The sequence below is a fragment of the Chinchilla lanigera genome, unplaced genomic scaffold (genome assembly GCF_000276665.1).
Source record: "Chinchilla lanigera isolate Chin_1 unplaced genomic scaffold, ChiLan1.0 scaffold00056, whole genome shotgun sequence".
Taxonomy (NCBI): Eukaryota; Metazoa; Chordata; class Mammalia; order Rodentia; family Chinchillidae; genus Chinchilla; species Chinchilla lanigera.
The window spans coordinates 8,688,117-8,708,245 of NW_004955457.1; the positions used below are offsets into that span (position 1 = coordinate 8,688,117).

A 20,129-nucleotide genomic window follows, 5' to 3' on the forward strand; every position below is an offset into this window, starting at 1 on the left:
CGTGACTAAACAAGGACAGACAGCGGCTGTCCTCCAGCAATCACACTGCAAAAAAGGAACAGGAACCAAGAGCTCAGTGACTCCTTCCTGCTACGGGAAAGATGGCTCAGAAATTCGTTCCTATTTGTAACAGCAGTTACAAAGACACCAAAAACAGCCATGCATTTCTCCATCCATCAGCAAGCCTGGAGACATTTATAATCGGGTCTCTGCTCGGACAGCAAATGTTAGCAGTATTTGGAAAATTAAAGAACTCTGTTTCTCACCGGTTTTCTAACAACCTGCTAGAGTTGTTAGCAATTGACTCAGTAATGAAGAATATAGTACTCAATTTTTAAAGGCTAATTACTACTTTTAAGATATTACTATTGTATGTTTAGTATCCTTTTACGGAGCTCTTTAATTTTCCTATGTTTCTGTGCAAAACTAAAGGTTATCTGAATTCTCAGTGTCACCGACAACAATATCAAATTCTCTATCGCAAGAGTAAAGTTTTCACGTGACAGCACCTGCTCAGCTCACAAGAGCCAGACTTTGGACCACAGTGGTGCCTCAGTACACAAACTTAACTCTTTCTATGATTCTGATCACAAACTGAATCAAAGATCTGAATCAAATTCAACGGTTAGGTTCAATGTCAGTCTTGTGGGGAAATTTGATTCACTTCTTGTCCAATCTGGTCTGTGACTAGAAACATGGAAAGAATTAAATTCATGAACGGAAGCGTCAAAAAGTTGCTAAAACTCTGATTAACAACTAAATCAGTCTCTGGAAACACCAACTATTACTCTCCCAACAACCACATAAACCACATAAATATTAGGAATTTTTTCGGACTAGTGTGCTGAAATTTCTTGATAAATAGTTTCCTATCACCTAAAACCATAATCCTTCAACATTACATTCTGCAGAGTTTCAAACGAGGCAGAATGCCAACATCACTCCAAAACATTCTGAGTTCATAGAACTGAGTTAGCGCCTAGGATTCAGAATTTCAAAACTTTCCAAAGCAATTTTGATTAACTGATACAATTTTTATTAACTGACATAATAAACATTTTTTAAATGACATCATAAACATTGTGTGTATGTGTATATACATATATATACTTTATATATATGTATTATATATACATATAATTAAGTGAAAAAATTCATTCAATGTAGTTTCCTTACTGGTTTGTTAAAATGAAAATAGAACTGAAAATAATTTTGTCAGGTTTTGAATTCTAATAATTTAAATAATCTTGTCAGTTAGAAAACATGAATCATTCTATAATGTGTAATGAGTCCTTCCATTTTTTTTTTTTTTTTTTTTTTTTTTTGCAACTGTAACGGCTTTATTTCTAAAGGCGGAGCAATGAGTCCTTCTAAATGAGATTATTCTGCAACAGACAAAGGTTTTCTCTATTTCTTTTTCTTTGAGACAGAATCTCAGTATGCAGTTAAGGCTGACCTTAACCTCACTATGTAGCCGAGGCTAGCCTCGAACTCACAGCAATTCTCCTGCCTCAGCGTCTGGAATGCTGGGATTACAGGTATGTGTGACCATAGCAGGTTTAAAAGTTTAAGTATTAAAATCAATCTGAAAACTGAAATGACGCTTAAAACTAGTAAGATGAGAATACAAAACCTTCAAGTCCAAACTACAAAGTAACATTCACTTACCAACGAGTTTATTGAGAACATTTGTCTTTTTGACTTCCCACATTTATGGGGAAAATTAATTAAACCAGCATTTAAAATAATGTACACAAGATTATTTTAAAGGCAGTCTTTCTTCCACTAAATTGCTACATGTATTAATCTGAAGCAACAAAATAAAACAGAATTTACATGCTATCTTTATAAATAGGGTAATTTTTTAGACTAAGAGAATCCTAGGGCTTAAACCCAAATTTTGAAAATCATAAAATAACAAACTTTTCAACAATATTTTGAAAATGTAATGAAAACATGGAATGAAAGGTGAAATAAAACTGAACTAAGCCAGGTGTGGTGGCACATGGCTGTAATCCCAGCACTCAGGAGGCAGAGGCAGCAGGAGGACCGCCGCGAGTTCGAGGCCAGCCTGGGCTACACAGGGAGATCCTGTCTCAAAAAAGAAAAAAATCTAATCTCACACACACAAAAATTGAACACTAACCCTTAGGGCGTTTAAACCCTAAGGTATGATTATCTATTTAGATCACCTCTTCTGTTGCAAGGGCAGTGAGTTACAAGGAATCAGAAGTACATATTGGTATTTTTTAAAATTCACATTTCAGAACCCCATCGAAAATTTACCAAATCAAATTCCCCTGGGGTGGGGGACAAAACCCAGACACATGCATATTATGCATTGTGTAAAACGTTCCAAGGGATTCTAAGCTGATCCCATAACCTAAGTTATCATTTTTAATGAATAATAAAATTCTTACCTATTAAAAGGATCACTTCTTCATGGTCAGGGATTATATTACTTTGCCTGACCTTTTGCAAATTTTCAATTCCATTACGACCCGATATTTTTTACAAAGTAACAAATGATTTACCTTGAGCAGAAAAGGGCAGGTACTTCGTCAGCTGTGTGAGCTCCCACAAACATCTGCAAATTAAAATAAAACAATGTTTTAAAAAAAAAGATAAGTCATGCAAGTACCTACCATTAATCAAACAAATAGCTTCATATTAAAATTTGAAAAGTAACACAATTATGCTTTCAGTAATGGAAAATAGTGACTTTAGAACACAAAGCAAGTTATATATTATACTATGACTCACTTAATATTAAAATGCAACCTCCTAACTACGGTGCTGTATTCTGGAGCACAGTGGCTCTGCCGGCCCTTCTAATCCACCGTCAGACGCTTTGGATTTCTGGGTTCCAGGAGCAACTGCTGTGAAAGAATATAAGGCACAACTGTTTCTCTGATAAAATGAAGGACAAAAATGTTATCAAATGCAAAATAAGCTTCATGAGAAACTCTTAAAAGGAATATATGTGTGAGAGTAAAGTTTGGGTCCTGGACTAACAACCCAAACTCTCAAGCTATTGTATTAATTTTAATAAAAAAATATTGCCCATTCTTTACCATCCACCTGTATCAATGAACAATTACACAGAAGATCAGTGGGGTTTTTTCCCCCTGCTCCACATTGTTACGGATGAAATGTTTTCCTAGGATCATTGGTTGGAAAAATTTCTAATACTTGGGCTCAAAAGAACCAGTGACACAATTTTTTAATTGCAGTGTAATTTTTCAGCACCTCCTCTGTGCAGAGTTCTGCACTAGGAGATTTAAGGGACTGACACAAAGATGAAACAAGCTTTTCTTGCCATCTAGAAGTTTAAAATGGACCTGGAAAATGAACGCAAAGGTATGACGTAGAATCTGAGAAACACGTAAAAAAAAACAGTGTGGAGTTGAGGTTCAGTGGGCACTTGCCTAGCATGCATGAGGCTCTGGATTTGATCCTCAGCACTGCAATAACAATAATAATAATAACAATAATAATAATAGCTAATGGGTTCATTTGTAAAGTTCCGTTTTAGCTGGAGCATCCAGACATCAAAGTAGATATGGTTTTCATTTTGGGTTTGACCTTAGGTATTGAACCCAGGGTCTTTGCACTGAGCTACACCCCTAACCCATTTTTAATTTTTTTTTTTATTTTGAGACTTAGTGATTTTGCTAAACCCTAAGTTGCAAAGGCTGAGCTCAGATCGTGCCTCAGCCTCCCAGGGTACTGGGATTACAAGGGTGAGCCACCATGCCCCCCAGTGGATATGGTTTTTAAACCAGGTTTTAGAAAAAGGGATTTGCTTACACAAATGTCAGGAAAGATAGTCTAAGAAAAAACAAACACAGGCTCAAAAGCAAGAAAATCTGGACATGGTAAATGTACAAGTTCAGTTGAATTTAACATTTCATTTAAGAATTTAAGGGGTAATAAAGCGGGGAAGGCAGACTGAGTGTTGACATAGCAGGATCCAAAAGCACACTCAGGAATTCAGATGTCTAAATCGGAATTGGTTTTTGGAAATAGGTATACTCAAAGAGTGCTTTAAGAAAATTCTGGAACAATGGTTTCCTCCTGCTCAAAGGAGATTTTTCAAAGGGCAAGGACTATAATTGTGAAACCACTCACCACCATTTCCTAGTATCCTAGCAAATTGGTTAAGACTTAAAACACCCAAATTCAATCAGTCAGTATCCTTTAAAGCAAAGCCTCATTTGAAAAAGGAAAATACACATTTTAATTTTTTAAATTGTTTTAATTTTAAGTAACTCATTATAAAAATAAAGCACAGTTATAGTACGATTATGAAAACAAAGAAATAAGGAGTGTGAATAGCCATAACCCTACCAGCCATCATTAATATCTACCATTGTTCTAAATGTCCTCTTATAAAAATGGAGGAGGACTGCATGCACCATTCTATTCCAGTTCCTCTCACTGTCTGTGAAGTATATGGCATCATCTATAATTCCAAACCCATATGCTTAATAATCACACAATTTTTGCATCTTGTCAGGATAAGGTAAAATCTCTCTTATTTGTTCAGAGCCAGTTAGTGATTCAATAATTTTAAAATTATACACACATAACCTTAATATTTTAATTTAAAACATGTACTATCTATATATATTTAAGATCAAAATGGGCTTTTTTTCTTTATTGCTTAAGGCTTTTGTTTGGATTTTTTGTGAACAGATTACCTAGAGTTCCAAATCATGTTTTTCATAACCACACCATAATTCGTCCTCAGCGTTTTAATTTTTATTACTCTAAAGCAGAAAAAGAGCCTAAAGACATTTTCAAATCTGAAAGCAAATTTATGATTATTGTTTAAGATGTTCTTTTCCCCAAACCCTCACAATTGTCACACCCAGTTAAAAATGAAAGCCCCCCCCCTTTTTTTTAAGGCCAAAGCATTACATTTATTTTTCTTAAAAATTGTAAAGCTATTTTTTAGAAATTTTTTTAGAAATGCTAACTGATAATGTCAATGCTAAATGATAATTATCTAAAAATGATAATTTTTAGAAATGCTAATGATAATGTTCACCCTCTTATCTCACTGCTTTTTTGTAACAGTTAAAATTCCATAAACCCGTCTGGGACAAGAGCAGAGAGATAGCTGAACTGCCTGAGGCCGTTTCGTTTTGTTTTGTTTTAAGAATACTGTATCTCTTGCACATCGAGACCCGCACCAGACGCTGAGATAAACACCAACAAAAACGCTGCGGAGATGATTTTAGCGTTTTACTATGTGCGCCTCAAGCTGACTGCTGTAGCAGTGTAATAAGAGGTAACAGAATCCAGAATCCTCATAGGAAATATTTTTCAATTGTTGGACAATGGCGAACCCAACTGAACAGAAAATAAGAAAAGACAACGGAAGGGCGCTTAATTTTTTTTTAATAAAACAATCTAAATTATCTAACTGTAAGCAAACAACTGGGAAGTAATCACAAAATAATAGCCAAACGATATACAAAAAGACCATGCTAATTCAGGGTCAATCCTGTCGTACAACGCTATTAACTAATTTTCAAATTTTCTTTCTTTCCTTTTTTTTCGTTTTTGTGTAATTATCCATACTCTGCGGGCTTTTCTCCACGGCAAGCACCCTGCACACCTCCAGTCAGCCTTAATCAAATAATAATCGCTAATGCTCACTGAGTACTTAATTTGAGCCTGGCATCCTGTCCACGGCTTCATACGCACACCTCCTTTAAGCACCCAACGGTCTCAAAAGGTAAGAGGCAAGATAATTCACACTTAGCAAATCAGGAAACTGAGGCTTAGAAAGAAAAGGTTATCATGTTCAGGTTTCACATCAATAGCCCGTGTAGCAAGTCAAATCTGAACTGTTTATGCTTCAACCTCTTAACTTCTATGAACGTTTCTGTGTTTTTAGAAATGCTAATTAGTCATTGGAATATCAGGTAAAAACAAATAATCAGACCCCTAATTTGGTGCAATAAACAATGTCACTGGAAAAAACACGAAGAAAAAAGGTAGAACTAACAGTTAGTTGTAATCTGCATCATTGCTGTCATCTCTATACCTAGGGTTAATGACTGCAAATTATTTAGCATGACATCGCAAAAAGCAATACATGTTTTTTACAGCCCCCCCACACACACACGGGCACACACACGCATACACACGGGCACACACGCACAGTTAAAACAAGATTTCATAAAACAATACCCCGTCTCCGTGTATTCAGGTGTATTCTCTAGCGTCTTCAATCTCACTTTTTAGAAATAAGAGTCATTGATTTTCATCCCAAACTCACTGGATGAAAAATCGCAGTCTGCAAAAACACCACCTCAAATTGTTCTCAGAGTAAACAATATTTTATAGAAACCAGTTGCTACCCCGAATCCAGCTTTTTTCCAGCCAATCGGGTGCCCACTGCAGTGATACGTAATCAAAGCTTTAACGAGTTTCTCCCGAGCCTTCTCTGGTTTCCAATGATACAGAAAAACTCCATCCATAGGTTAAGTGAAAAAATCGGAAAATGAAGACCCCTCCTCATGGGGCACACTTACAAACGCACGCACTCATCAAAGCCAAGGGAAAGACACCTGTGAAATCACAAATTCTCCTCTGCTCGGGTCCCTCTCCGTCCCTCCGCCGCCTCTTCCTCCTCCCCAGAGTAAACAACTGCAGTAAAATAAACACGAAAAGGGACGCTTCCACTCGGGGCGAGCCGCATCTGCCCCTCGCGAACCGCAGGCGCCCGGGTGACCGCGGGACCCGCAGGGCTTCCCCGAGCGCGGGCGCGGGCGCCGGCGTCACATTTGCACAACTGTTGCACGACGGCGGTCGGCGGTCAGCGATCAGCCGCACACACTCGCGCGCGCACACACACACACACCCTCGGACGCTGCCCAAAAAAGTGCAATCGCCACCGGGCCGGGATCCCGGGTCCGGGTCCGCGGGACCCCGCGGGTGTACACAGGTGGCTCGCGATCGCGGTCCGCAGGTGCACGCGGGACCCCGCCGAGCCCGCCGCGCCTGCTCCTCCGCGCCCTTACCTCCGCACAGTCCGTCTGTCCTTCTGCCTGCGCCTCGGCCCGGACCCGGAGCCGTCCCGAGCGCGCGGAGTCCCCGCAGGAGCCCCGCGCTGCTCAGCGTCCGCTCCACACGCACCCCGAGTCACGACTGGCTCCGCGGGTCCCCGCGCAGCGCCGCAGCCGCTGCAGCTCTGACGTCAGGCAAGGTGCGAAAACAGGGGCCTTTGACGCACGGCCAAGCGCCGCCCCCCGCCCACGCTCACGCCCCCCATTCCCCGCGCCCCGCGAGCTCCTGCCCCCGGCGCTTAAAGCGGACACTGCCTGCCCGACCACTTTGGAAATCTTTTCACAGGGCGCGAAGCAACTTAGGAGCAGAGACCAGACGCTAGGGTTTTTAGCTTCTAAATCAATAAGTCAGGGCTCTCCCTGTTCAAAGCAAGGCGTGAATGCGGGAAAGAAAACCAAGAGGAAACGTTAATAGCTTGTCCGATTCCGCTGGGTACCCCGCGGTGAGGCGATCGCACAAAAGCTGCTTTTTCATGAGCACTTACTCTGTGCTAGGCACTGTGTGAAGGTTGCTGTAGTCACGCATTTCAGGTCAGGAGGACGCTGCCGGACGATCTCTGTAGGATCTCTCTTTGACAAAGAGTAGACGGGGCTTTCAGATCAGCTATTCTGCGGCCTTCGCCGCGCACTAAAGGGTTACGAATACTAACAAACATCCATTTCACTTGATTACACTCGCTGCCTACCTGCTAGAATGCAGTGGTGAGCAACAGCGGCTTAAATGTGATGGGGAAGGGGCACAGACCTACATCAGTTAACTACCTAATAGATCTTTTAAGTCTGTGACAAGCAAAAGCGACCTTATCTACAACGGAGAGGCACAGGCTGGTTCCAGAGCTGCGTCTATGTAGAAATACTCTTGGTAGCTTTCGAGTGAGCTGCGATGGTCTTTGGCTGTTGCTACAGCTTTGCTGGGGACTGATCCCTGCAACGTGCATGCACTGGCGCTCTGCCTTGGGCTAGACTCCCAACCTAGATTTTCGTTTTAACACACTAAAAAAATATTGATTTCTTTTAAGGCAAGTTCTTTCCACATCTTGGTATCAGTGAAAGAAACCCCATGATATATTAACCAAGCCACCATGACTTAATGTGTTCACCGACGCTAAGACGTATTTTTCTTTCTCTCACATGTTAAAATCTCTGAAATCAGGCTGTCTCTTACAAATTGTGGATGGCCTCTTCATGTCGCTGGCCTGGTGGCAGTATTGCCTCCGCGTCCAAAACCATACACTCTGCTGTTTACACCATGCTCAAGTGAGTTAAGCACCCTGCTTGATAAAACCACAACAGATACACAAGGGAAGTAACAGAGATAGGAGCTGCTGAAAGAGAATCTGCTGGCAGAAAGATTTTCCTGGAGAAAAGGATTTTCCTAGAACTAAAAAGATTCCCCCAGACCTAAAAAAGAGAATAGTATGATTGGCTAAAAGCTATGAGACTTCTGAGAGTCCCTACTTATTCACAAAGTACATTAGTTCTTAATGCATTTTGGGAAACCATGCCTAAACAGCTAAACTATAAATCTAATCCCCTATGCACCAAAAAAAGTGAAACGACTTGATTATTATTACTCATGGTCTGGCTAGACATGTATACCCTCAAAGTTTTAATCAAAAATACCAGGAAAGAAACAAGGTGTAATATGGTATAATACGATGGGCTGCTTGGAAGAAAATCTTGAATAGTGGAACACTTAAAGTTTTGATGTATTCTCCACATTTTTGGGTAAGGAAAACCGCAGCCATCAACAACTAATTTCATAAATGATTCACAAAAGCTGAGCTCTGAATGTGAAGAAGTTTTTGGAATCCCTTAACCAATTTTATTTACATTTTCCTTTTATGCATGCACAAGACCTGAGAGTGCTTCTTTTAAAATACTACAGAACAATAAATTGTAAGAAATCATTGTACAGTTCAGTGGGCAGATTTTAACATTACTGCAACAAAAACATTGGAGGTGGTGCCAATCTTCTCTCACATCAGAATGCAGGTTTATCCAGACCAGATTTCCATCTAGCAGCAATGGGTACTCTGTATGAGAGAGCTTCCATTATCTATAAGGTTAAATTTTTTAAAATTTAAGCTGGGCATAGTGGCACACACCTGTGATCCCAGCACTGGGAGGCTGGGACAGGAGGATCACCACAAGTCCAGGCCAGCCTGGGCTTCATAGTGAGTTCAAGACCAGAGTATACTAGATAGCAAGACTCTGTCTCAACCAAAAAAAAAACAACAAAAGAATAATAAAAACATTAAAAATAGTTACTTCTGTGTATCAGGAAGAGATCCAGGCAAAGGAGTAGCAAGGTAAGAGACAGCAAGTGATAAGATCATGTAATCTCTCTCCACAAATAGTCCAAGTCCACACGACAAAATTTGAACTATTCTGCTACAGTCTTCCCATCCTATTCTTCATTCAATCTTGTCTTTTCTACTTTTATATTTTGTAGACAGACCTGCAACACACCTTCCTCACATGCTCTTCCAGTACCCCTTCACCATAACTCCTACTATATTCTCCCTCTTTCCACCGTTCCCTATTCTCTCCTGCACTTCTTTCTCTTCTACCATTTTGTCTTTTTGTTCCGCTTTCCTTGCCACCAGAAACACAATCTGTAGACCTCAAAGATTGTGCTTTTTACCTTCTAAGGATAATCCCAACTGAAAATGTTACTAAATTCAGAATTATTCTTTTAGGGAAAAGTCATCTAAAGCTACATTCTTTAAAACATTAACTTTAAGAAAGAATTACTACTGCCTTTTCATATGATGAGGTCATCAGTATGAAAATATTTTTTAAGACTCCCTTCTAAACTCTCAGGCATTTTCACTGACTGACCTACAACAATACAAATTAGCCTGTTTTTGATGATGTGGTCCCAACCAAAGTTTCAGTTTATTCTGCATCCTCTCTTTTTTTTTTGTCTAGGCACAATTTCTTTTTTTTATGCAGTAGTTCTTTATTTTTATGCAGTAGTTATCCCTCTCAACAGACTTGTAATAACCACATCATTTTAAATGCATAAATAATCCTATTAAAATAGTCACAGTCTGTACAATCCCCCTGAATATATCAAAGCTATAAGAATAATACATTTCCTGTATCCAAATATTTTATAGCTATACTCCAAAAAGGAAAACAAAATCATATCCTTGATTAAGGGCTACAGTTACCCAAGCAGCCAAAAAAATAAAACAAAATAGCAAAATTACCAGCATTAACTTACTGCAATTATAACTTCAGTAGTTACTTTGTCACTGACAGTGATTGCTGAGGCACAGGCATAAGCACCTCTCACCTCTGCTGCGTCAGCTCCCGCCTGCGCACTGCCCCATATGCTCAGTGTGTGTTTTAGAAATCCTTCCCACCACACAAACATATCTATTAAACAGATAACAGGAAAGAACACCAGCAAAAGCCCAACGAGCCAACTGCTCTCTCTTTTGGGATATGACGATTTCCCTTGTGCATGAACAGAATAAGAAAAGAATAAGAACGATTGATTTTATACATTCCCTGAACACACAAGCAGTCTCCTGGGTCAGGTGAACTGTGTGCATTTTGGTGCCCACTTCCAGCCATCCTGGGCTGGTGTTTTAGTATCTGAATCTTCCAACTCTTGCTTTATAGGTGTTCCTACAGGAGAAGCACCGGTTTGCCCTGAGACTCAGCAACGTCGCTACTCAAGCCCTTTCTTCTCTGCAGCTATCTTCATAGGGGGACTCTCTGAGCTCCTCCTCGGGGAGAGGAACACACTTCTCATTTGTGCTCTGCTCCCAGACCCCTCCACACACACACACACACACACACACACACACACACTTCTTCCGTAGTGGGGAAAGAGCATTCTGAAGACAGCTTTCCCCCTCTTCCTTTGGTGTAGGACCACTGTTGTCCCCCAAAGCCTCCCACTTGCCTCAGCCTCTGTTTTCTAAAAAGTCTCCATACTGGTGGGCCGCAGGGTCTTCAGGACCGCATTGTTCCTACTGGGGGTCAACCTGGTCAAGCAAGAGGAGCTGCTGACAACTGGGAGTAGTGCTGGAACTCTTTTGGAGAGCTCAGAGTGGAGCCATCAGCTTGTCAGGGCCACTGATTTTGTCACAGATTAGATGAGGGTGTGGGGGTTTCCAGGCTGAGGCAAGTGAGAGGATCCTGCTAAGCAGTTCAGGCTGGCCTTGAACTCACTTTATGGCTCAGGTTGCCTAAAACTCCCAGCAATCCTCCTGCCTCAGTCTCCCAAGTGCTGAGATTACAGGCGTGAGCCACCACATACAGCCCGAGAATCTGGTTCTTGTGCTTGCATCAAGCCCAAAGCAGGAGCAGGAGCAGGAGCAGCAGCAGGGGCAGCAGCAGGGGCAGCAGCAGGGGCAGCAGCAGGACAAGAAGGACGAGAAGGAGGAGGAAGAGGAGGAGGAGCAGAAGCAGGAAGAGAAGGAGCAGGAGGAGCAGGAGGAGCAGGAGGAGCAGGAGGAGCAGGAGGAGGAGGAGACAAAGCACAAGAAGAACCAAAAGAAGAAGAAGAAGGGGAAAGGGAAGGAGAAAGAGAAGGAGAAGAGGAAGGGGAAGGAGAAGGAGGAGGAGGAGGAAGGGAAGAAGAAGGGGAAAGGGAAGAAGAAGGGGAAAGGGAAGGAGAAGGGGAAGGAGAAGGAGAATGGGAAGGAGAAGGGGAAGGAGAAGGGGAAGGAGAAGGGGAAGGGGAAAGATAAAGGGAAGGAGAAGGGGAAGAGGAAGGAGAAGGGGAAGGGGAAGAGGAAAGAGAAGGTGAAGGGGAAGAGGAAGGAGAAGGGGAAGGGGAAAGGGAAGGGGAAGGGGAAGAGTTAGGGAAAGGAGAGAGGGAAGGGGAATGGGTAGGGAAAGGAGAAAGGGAATGGGAAGAAGAAAAAAAGAAGCAGCACAAGAAGAAGGAGAAGAAGAAAGAGAAGGAGAAGAAGAAGGAGAAAAGGAAGGAGAAGGAGAAGAGGAAGAAGAAAAGGAAGAGGAGAATAATGGATTCTTTTTTCCTTTTGATTTTTTGAGACAGGTTCTTGCTATGTAGTTTTAGGCTAGTCTTGGCTTTGATATCTCAGGATCCTCCTGCCTCAGCCTCCCAAGTGCTAGAATTACAGGTAGGAGCCATCACACTCAGCTCAAGAACCAGGTTCTTATAGATACTTGGAAGCATGGTTGATGATTTATTTCTCTTTGCACAGGGAGGTGCTGATAAGGTGAATGCAGCAGAGGTGGTAGCACAGTCCTCATCTGGAGGGTTGCTGGGCACAGAGTATGTTGCCCACACTCCAGACATCAGTCCCAACAGGCCCACACGGCTGACTCAGTTTCCCAGCTTCTGGATTCAAAAACAGGGACGTCTTCCTCTTCACACTGCAACTTTCCACTTTATCTTTTTTTTCTTCCTTCATCTTGGCAGCTGGATTTTCCTGCAAGCCACAGCCTTTCTGGGAGTGGAAACACCCAGTGTAGATGGTTCATGGTGCCACCTCCATTGGACTCACTTGAACCATCACGGCCCAGGAAGAGCCGTGACAACCATCACTGCCGTAGACATGCCAGAGTTCCCAGAGGCCCAGCAGAACCGGGCAATTGGGGCAAGAATCTCCTGTAGCTCTAGCTCATAGGGAGCTGTAAACATCATCAGGAATTCTGTCGATGACACTCCAGATCTACCTTCCCTGCAGCCTCTGGGTTTCGTAAAAACATGTCTGTTGGTGATTTAGCTGACTGTGGTGTGGAGAAATTTATTCATCAGGTGTAATGGTTGATATACTGTCAACTTGAGAAGTTTAATTGTGTGACTTAGCAGGGGGCCAGGGTCCTGGCTTTGGTCCTCATCTTTTTTGATACCAGGAATGCACTGCAGGACCTTGCCCTGTGCCACTGAGCTATCTCCCTGGTGGGTCCTCACTTTGTAAACATCCTGAGCCTGTGCAAGAGGAGAGCGCAGGGTAGGGGATACAGCTTAGCAGCATAAGCACCTACCTCGCAAGCACAAGGTCCTGAGTTTGATTCCGGTACCAAAAGAACAAAGGAGAGCACAGAGATGGTACAAATGCTACACCCACCCAGGGCAGGTAGCCTGCATACACTACAAGGAAGAAAAAGAGGCTTGCTTTCACCCCTTCGCTCTTGTTGCTTTTGCTGTCTTCTGCTACTTTGAACTGTTGCCCTGTGCCATGCTAACCTACCTCGGAGCCAGCTGAAAACAGACTGAGACCTCCACAGACTGTGAGCTAAATAAACTTTTCCTTCCCTAACTTTGGGTGTCAGGTATTTTATCCCAACAAAGAGAGAAAAGTAATCAAGACAATCGGGAACAAAATCATGTTGTGCAACTTGTGATATCACTTTTCAGGAAGGTGAGGCATCCAATCTCAAGGCCAAGATTCCGGAGTGAACCTCTGCTCCTGTTTCTCTCACTCCTTGAGGTTCCCAGCTGAATCTCACTTGAGGTTTTCTTATTAAAAGGGAGCCCTAGGATAAAGGGCAACTAGGATGTGGGAAAAGAGAAGGGAAAGAAGGAGAAATTTTGTATGTATGTATATATAGGATAGTTAGCATAGTTGTTCTACGGTCTTCTATTTTGTTGCTGAAAGAAACTGTCAATGAGTCCTTGATTGATCAATATTGCATGTCTCTATCTGTTTTCATGAGAAACCACTTTGAAGATATCAATATGTAATACAACAAGCATTGTTAATTTCCTACCACTTTGTTTGTAACTCTGTGTTGTCTGTACTGTTCTTTTGCTATTTTGTAAAAGGTTGTCTGTTAATGTTTTCCTCCTTTTATTTTTAAAATTAAAAAAAAATCTAGACAATGGGAAAATTAATTAATTATTAATTTAAAAAATAAAAGGGAGCCCTGCCCAGTGACACGCCTGGAGATGAAACCCAAAGAAGACGGGCTCTGTGTGCCTTAACCTCTTACTCCCCTCAGAGTCCTCATCCTCAACTGAGCAGCTCCTGATACACTCTAAACAGGGGGAAGGGAAAGAGGGAAGAAAGCGGAAAGGAAATGTAAAAAGTACTCAGTACATTTAAGAAGCAGGGTGAGAGGGAAGAGCTATGTCCACAGGGCCTGTTCAACTTCCTTGAGCAATAGCACTATCCTGAGGACAGAAAATAGAAAGAGATAGCTTCATGTGCAGGCAAGGAATGTCATCACGATAACAGATAAAAAGTGTAATATTAAAAAAATCAGAAATCTTCAGAGCAGTTAATTCCCATGGTAAATGAAGAGTTAACTGATAAAATGACACACCCCTTAAAACACAAATCTCATTATTTTTACACAATGGCTGAAAACAGCATGCAGGGATCTGGGAATGTAGCTCAGTGGCACAGCGCCTGACCAGCAAGCACAAGGTCCTAAGTTCGATTCCTGGTACAAAAAAAAAAAAAAAAAAATGGGGATGGGGATTTAGCTCAGCGGCAAAAGTGCCTGCCTGGCAAGCGCAAGGTCATGAGTTCGGTTCCTGGTACCGGAGAAAAACCAAAAAAATAAAATAAAATAAAAATAAAACAGTGTGCAGGTACATATCTGTAATTGCCTGAACTTTCAAAATCTAAGGACCTAAGAAACCTTGTTTTGCACGTGATGAATACCGACAACATCACTGAGCTAGTCAACTATTTGGCGAGTGACTCAAGCCTAAACAAAGCATTAACCCTGGTCAGTGAGTATTCAAAGCACTGAGAAAAGCTTGTGCCACCAGACGCAGCTCCTGATGAAATCCTAAAGATGTTCCTTAATGGATTATAGTAAATCATGACACCCTTTTCCAAAAATGACAAGAGAAAGCCTGGAGTGCACTACTAACTGACCATATTTATTATAGTTTTAAAATTTTGTAATCTCTATGCACTAGCTACCCACAAGAATAACTACAAATGCCCACTATTAATATAATTACCCAATAAAGAACTTGTGTCCTGAGTTAATCAATTAAAAAAAAAAGAAATCTTGTCTAAAAAAGAATTACATGGGAACTTGATATGCCCTTACCTCTACAAAACCTGGCTGCAAAGGCAAATTTCTTGCTATGCAGCTCTTTTATTCTGTTTCTTGGGTCTTCACTATTTATGCACTCAGGGGCTGGGGATTTAGCTCAGCGGCACAGCGCCTGCCTGGCAAGCGCAAGGTCCTGAGTTCGGTTCCCGGTACCGGAAAAAAAAAAAACAAAAAAAGAAAACTATTTATGCACTCAGAGCAAAGCTGAATCAAGGAAAAAGAGAAGGCTATAGGCTCCAAAGTGATGTTTTCCTCTCTTCCATTCTTGGTATTTCATTTGTTCACCTCCTTCCCCAAATGAAATAGTGCTACTGGAAGAGGATGGAAAGAATCTTCTACTGCTTTGGTAGAGAAATAACATACTGTTTGGGATCCCAGGGGCTGGGGATGCATCTTAGCAGCACTGCACCTGCCTCACAAGGTTCTGAGCTCCCGGTAGCCAAAAAAAAAAAAATTGTTGTGGATCCTGTTAGTGATCCAATTTGCTAGGGATCCTGTTTTCATCGTTATTCAGTCATCATTAAAAGGGCCACACAAATCTAGCAGCGTGTGCCCCTGGGCTGCTAGCATCCTAGACGGTGAGAGACTCGGCTTCTTGAAGTCTTCTTCCGCCACACGACTCGCACTTTGCTCCAGACGCTTGCGCCGCAGCCCTCCAGCTCTCGAGGCCGCTGCTCCCGCCCTCACGTCTCTCAAGATCCATAGCAGAGCGTGGGGAACTCGACCTGACCGGCGCCAAACAGAACGCGGGAGTGTGGCTGGTTACGGTTCCTAAGTATGTGTTACAGCAGTGGGCTAAAGCCCCAGGAAGAGGTGAAGTTGGGAAACCGCGGATTGCCAAGAATCAAGGAAGGACTGAGGTGTCATTTACTTTGAATGGGGATCTTGCAAATATTCACGATATTGGCGGAAAGCCAGCTTCAGTAGGTGCTTCTAGAGAACGTCCATTTGTCTTGCAAAGTGTTGGAGGACAGACCTCAACAGTATTTACTGAGAGCTCACCAGATAAACTCTCATTGGAAGGAATAGTGGTTCAAAGAGCCGAATGCGGACCTCCTGTCTGTGAAAATTACATGAGATTAAAGAGACTGAAGATAGAAGAATCTTCCAAACCTGTAAGGCAGTCACAACAACTGGACAAAGTTGTAACAACCAATTACAAACCTTGCTAATCATCAATATAATATTGAACATGAAAGGAAGAAGAAAGAGGATGGAAAGAGAGCTCGGGCAGGTAACACGTTCTAGATATGCTATTTTCAGCCTTTGAAAAACACCAATATTATAACCTTAAAGACTTGGTGGATATCACAGTACAACCTGTGGGATACCTGCAGGGAATCTTGAAAGAAATTGGTATTCAGAATGTGAAAGGTATCCACAAAAACACATGAGAGCTGAAGCCAGAATACAGGCATTATCAAGGAGAAGAAAAGAATGATTGAAAGGATGCATAGCCTCCTGCAGATGGGACAACTCACAGGCAACTGTGCACGAACAAGATTCGTACCAGGATACTTGGCCACTCTGTTAATAGGAGCAAAATGACAGGTACTTTAACCTTTTTGTTAATTTTTTCTTTTTTTTTCTTTTTTTTGGGGGGGGCGGGGGACAGGGTCTCACTGTACATTTCAGGTTAGTTTTGACTCACTAGCCCAGGCTGGCTTTGAACTCACAGCAATCCTCCTGCCTCAGTCTCCCAGCTGCTGGGATAATAGGCATGTGCCACCATGCCCAGTCACAGTAAAAGTTTTTTGACCTCATCTTAACTGTTTTTTCAGAAGAAAGGACAGAGGCTTGGGACCTGGCTCAGTGGAAGAGCTCTTGCCTTGCATGCACAAGGCCCTGAGTTTGATCCTCAGCACCACATACATTAAAAAAAAATACTAATAAATAAATAATTTTTTTTAAAAAGAGAAGAAAAGATAAATTTATTTGTAGATTTAACTTGTATTCAACTATATTATTCTCAGTGGGAATAAGGGCTGGGGATTAAAAGGGCTTCCCTTTTTTAAGTGTTAACTTTTAAAATATAAGATTAAGGAATGTTTCCTAGATGAAGACTCTGTCCTTACAGTATCTCTGAGGAGCTGAGGAAATACAGATGCATAGAGATTGGTATAACATGAGAAAAAGGTCAATCACAGAAATTATTGAAAGGAATAAAAACCGAAGTTTCTTTTTAGGGAAAAAAATATAAGAATAAAAATGGCTTAGTGCAAAGTCCCTGGGTTTCGTCCCCAGGAATACATGCAACATCTGCGTGCACGTGCACACGCGCGCGCACGCACACAGCAAGGTGTCGCTTGCATTCGTTACTAATTCCAGTGAGTTACTAGCAGCCTCCAGTGCTAGTCTTCAAGACACCATGGAAAACTGCGAATTATTCCACTGAATGTGTCACTATAAGGAAAAAAAAAAGGGGCTCGGGATTTAGCTCAGCGGCAAAGCGCCTGCCTGGCAAGCGCAAGGTCGTGAGTTCGGTTCCTAGTACCGGAGAAAAATCAAAAAAAAAAAAAAAAAAACAGGCTAATTTGATCTTCAGAGATCCTACTTTTTTTAAATGAGGAGCATTCAAATGTTACGATATGCAAAGAGCACCAGAAATTTTGTAAAGCCAAAGCACCACAAGAATAGTATTCACTATTTTTCTTATTTTCTGTATTCTTGTTGCACATGGGAACTTTGAGATCAGAAGAGCTCTTCCTTCCAAGGTTAGCAATTTCGTGCAGATAACATAGGGCACACCTTTGCTATGCAAAGCAAAGGGACACTATCCTCTGCCGGAGAGCTTGGATCCACCCTTTTAGCCCAGAGGCTACTGAAGCCATTTAGACTAACCGGATCCTAAATGTGTGCTACTTTGTTGTTTGAAAGCTATAGATTTTGAGGGTTGACTTTGATTCCAGCTACACTACTGAACTGGCTTTTTAAATCTAGCAATTTTTAGTGGTTTTTAGGGTCTTCTATGTGGAGTATCCTGTCATCCGCAAATAATTATAATTTAACTTCTTCCTTTCCTACCGTTATTCCTTTTATTTCTTTTTCTTGTCTGACTGTTCTAGCTAAAGCATCCAGGACTATGTTGAATAGGAGTGGAGCCAGTGGACATCCTTGTCTTGTTCCTGATTTTAGAGTGAAAGCTTTCAGTTTTTGTCCATTTAGTATGATATTGGCTGTTGGTTTATCATAGATGGCTTTTATTAGAGAGAAAGACCATCTATCCAATTTTCTGTAGGGTTTCATCATGAGTGGGTATTGAACTTTGTCAAAATCTTTTTCTGCATCTATTGAGATGAACTAGGTCTCTTCTGGTTGCAAATGAATTTTAGGAGTGTTTTCTCTAGATCCACGAGGTATGCTGACGGTATTTTGATTGGGATTGCATTAAATCTGTACAGCCGTTTTGGGAGTATGGTCATTTTCAATATGTTGGTTCTTCTTACAAAAGCAAGGAATATATTTCCATTTTCTGATATCCTCTTCAATCTCAGTTTTCATTTTTTGGGTCTTTTTGTTTGTTTGTTTGGGGTTTTTTTGTTTGTTTGTTTTTGAGACAAGGTCTTGTTATGCAGTTCAGGTTGGACTTGAGCTCATTTTGTCACCCAGGATGGTCTGGAACTTCCAAGGATCCTCCTGCCTCAGCCTCCCAAGTTGAACTACCACGTGTGCCACCATGCCCAGCTTCCAATCTCATTTTTAAGGGTACTGTAATTTTCACTATACAGAACTTTTACATCCTTTGTTAGATTGATTCTTAAGTATTTCATTTTTTTAGACGCAATTGTGAAGGGTGTGCTTTCCTTAATTTCTCCCTCTGGGAGTTTGTTGTTTGTGTACAAAAAATGCTATTGATTTTTTTTCTTTTCTTTTCTTTTTCTGGTACTGGGAATCAAACTCAGGACCTTGTGCTTGCCAGGTGGGAGCTTGTGCTGCTGAGCTATATCCCTGGCATTTTTTCTTTTTTTTTTTTTTTGTTTTGTTTTTGTTTGGCACTGGGAATCAAACTCATGACCTCAGGCTCACTAGGCAAGCACTTATGCCGCTGAGCTATATCCCTGGCCCACTACTGATTTTTGAGAGTTGACTTTGTATCCCACTACACTGCTGAATTTGGATATTAGATGTACAAGTTTTTTGGTGGAGTTTTTGGGTCTTCTGTGTAGTGTATCATGTCATTTGTAAATAATGATAATTCAACTTCTTTCCTATCTTTATTCCTTTTATTTTTTTCTCTTCTCTAATTGCTGTGGTTAATGTTTCCAGAATTATATTAAATAGAGATAATCATATGGTTTTTGTCTTTGACTCTGTTAATATCGTGTATTACAATTATTGATTTATGTATGTTGAGCTCCCCCTCCATCCCTAGGATGAATCCAGCTCGGTCATGGTATATAATCTTCCTAATAATTTGCTGCATTCTATTTGCTAGTATCTTATTGAGGATTTTTGCATCTATGTTCATCCGGGAGACTGACCTGTAGTTCCGTTTCTTAGGTCTTTGTCCAGTTTTGTCATCAGGGTAATGCTTGCTTCCAGGAATGAATTTGGGAGTACTGCTTCCCTTTCAATTTCATTAAAGAGTTTGAGAAGTAGTGGTATAAAGTCTTCTCTACATTTCTTGGAGAATTCAGCAGTGAAAAAAAGAAAGAAAGAATTCAGCAGTGAATTCATCAGGGGCTGACTGGGATTTGTTGGTAAGTTTTTAATTACATCTTTGATTTCATCGATATTGGTTTATTTAGAGTTTGTATATCTTCTTGATTCAGCGTTAGTAATTCATATGTATCTAGGAATCTGTCCATTTCTTCTGCATTTTCCATCTTGTTAGAATAAAATGTGTACTACTTGCTAATCTTACTTTGCCGTTCATTCTAGAGAAACCACAGTAAAGGCTTTCACCCAGGCAGGTGCGGTGGCAGCGGTGATGGCGGTGGCAGTGGCAGTAGCAGTGGCAAGCAGCAGCAACAGCAGCTGCACAATCCTGAAATCTCAGCGTGCTGAAAGGCTGAGGCGGGGGCAGGAAGGGAG

General features: G+C 41.4%; 1 pseudogene; it reads left to right on the top strand.

The window, feature by feature from the left end:
- The first annotated feature begins 12,247 nt into the window (after window positions 1-12,247).
- LOC102029479 lies at window positions 12,248-16,540 on the top strand (annotated as a pseudogene).
- Window positions 16,541-20,129: the final 3,589 nt, after the last annotated feature.